Source organism: Sinocyclocheilus grahami, unplaced genomic scaffold, assembly GCF_001515645.1.
Source record: "Sinocyclocheilus grahami isolate Dianchi unplaced genomic scaffold, SAMN03320097.WGS_v1.1 scaffold11.1, whole genome shotgun sequence".
Taxonomy (NCBI): Eukaryota; Metazoa; Chordata; class Actinopteri; order Cypriniformes; family Cyprinidae; genus Sinocyclocheilus; species Sinocyclocheilus grahami.
Window position 1 is genome coordinate 2057477 of NW_015505190.1, and position 2427 is coordinate 2059903.

General features: G+C 33.5%; 1 protein-coding gene across 1 annotated transcript in view; it reads right to left on the bottom strand.

Annotated features, from left to right (window-relative positions):
- LOC107596560 (probable 2-ketogluconate reductase) overlaps positions 1–1053 on the bottom strand; it is a 3797-nt gene extending 2744 nt beyond the window's left edge. The window contains exon 1 of the mRNA XM_016287319.1: positions 951–1053. The gene's annotated coding sequence lies outside the window, so the exon portion shown is untranslated. The remainder of the gene's footprint in view (positions 1–950) is intronic.
- Positions 1054–2427: the final 1374 nt, after the last annotated feature.

Consider the following 2427-nt stretch of genomic DNA (forward strand, 5'->3'; position numbering starts at 1 on the left):
ATGTGCTCCGTGCTTTTACTTCTACCCGAAATTATTTCCAGATTTGACTTTTTTATGAATTGTATGATTTCCTTTGATAACTAGCACTTTATAATGAAGGACTCGTATGCTTTGCTTTGACAACATTATTATTTTGGTTTAGCTTATAGTAGTTAATTTTGTAGCCTATGTTTGATAGTTGATTCATTAATAAGCCCACTAAAAATATAAAATCTTATCATATATTTATTTTAAAAACTCCCTCACATTCACAAATTCTTAGAATGCCACAAGTTTACAACACGATAACAATTAAATTGTGGTGATGAACCAATCATGAGAAGAGTGAATTTGCTAAAAAAAAAATTAAGGCCATAAATTAAATGTTGGAGGCTTTGACGGTTTGGAGGGACATTGCATTAATTCCAGAACCGTTAGTGGATGGCTATTAATGGCTGCAGCAGAGCTCCAGCTTTGCCTCCATCTGTTTGAAAATTCACATGTAGAGATTCAGCATCAGAAATAAACAAACACATAATTCAATATACTGAAACTCTAGCAAGTACATGTTTTCATTTCCACTATAAAGGACACTAAATGCATTTCTGAGCTATGATGAATTGTTTTAACGAACAAAGTGAGTCATAATTTGTTAATTTTCTGAATATTTCAGCATTGGCTACTCTAATACAATGATGCCCGGTGGATTCATGCTGAACACCCCAAGTCCATCTGCTTCAGTTGAAGGTATGCCACAATAAATGTTCACAACAACTATATCTGAGTGATTATTCACCACACACACATTGTATAGGGTCAACGTATAAGTTATTTGATGATGGTAGATAAATCCAAATAAACTAGACAGTCATAATAACTTGTTATATAAATACATTCATTTAACATCTGACCAACTCTTAAAGTAAACAATGCATATACTGTGTATCTAAAGCAGATCAATCTCTACCAACCTGAATTGTGTCCTGTCTTTGTATGAAAACTACTTCCTTGAGAGTTTGCTTGGTTTGGCAATCAACCACAAATCTTTTCTGTTCTGCTGAGCTCTTCAAAGTCTAGTGCTTCACAATTAGCCTACATCTCTGACTCTGCCCCAGGGACAGGCATGTTTTAAAGTGATGAATTGATTCTCCTGCCAGCAGGGTGGCCCATTATTAGTGGTGAATTACAGCATTCATAGTCTACTTAAACCCCCCTTTTTTTAGAACAAAATGGGAGAAAATACCAGACAAGTTCTTGTTTTGCAGACTTTAACAGGCTCATGTGATTTAACAAATCTTAGAGTACTACAATGTTCCTCTTTTTAAAACTCAATAGACAAGAAAATTTAAACAACATTCAGTCATATCCTTATGAATTCTAATGTATCCCAAATTCAGTGACAGTTATCTCACTTAAACGTCAGGATGTATGACATTTTGAAAAAAAATAATAATAATTTCTCTAGTGGTTCTTTGTGCAGTGGTTTATTTATTTGTATCCCAAAACCATTACCAACTTCTTTTAGTTTGCTTTTCCTGTCTTTGGCATTTACAACTCTAGCCAAAATCTCTGGCGTAATGAAATGGGCACTTGTGCTGTGATATGCCCCTGATACTTCTTGAGGTTATTTTTAACGCTGTTCCAATTAAAGAGGCCTATCTGCCCTCAGGCTCAGACTGAATGATAATGTTTCTGGTTGAAAGACAAAGAACAAACTTCAGCAGATCTTTAGCTGCACAATCACAGGAATATCCTATCTTGCATTTTTTCCAGCCAAAAAAAGTAAAGAATTCTAGAACCAAAGGAAAGGATATGGAAACAAAAATATACATCAGAACATTGAACTCAGGAGCAGCCTGTACTTTTTTATAAGCATTATGGAGATGACACAATCAACCAGCCATATTTGATATTCATATTTGAATTCTCTAATATTCTCTCTAAATTCTAATATATAATATCTTTTCTCTATTTTCTTCTCAGTTTTCTGTTGCAAATTGTTGGCTCTTCTATAAATTGCTTGTGATTGTCCTCATTTGTAAATTGCTTTTTCTAATATCTAAATGAATCAATGTAAATTTAAATTAACTTGTTAAATAACTGAATATGAGGCATTACTTTTTTTGCAGCAACCCTGTTGTCTAATTCAAATGAATGACACTCAGAACATTTCACACTGTAATGGGGAAAAATACCCCATCAGTTTTATCCCCATTTACTGGGATTGCTGATTAGGGTGTTTATTTTTAGAAATAATCCCTGGATTATCACAGAGAGGGGTTTGCTATAATCCTTAAAGACTCCTTGATTTCACCAACATTGGCATAGTACAATGCATTTAGGGCCGTGGGTTTCCAAAACTAGCATCTGTTATCATTTTATTTAAAACAACGTATAGGGGATAACATGTGTATATATATATATATATATATATATATATATATATAT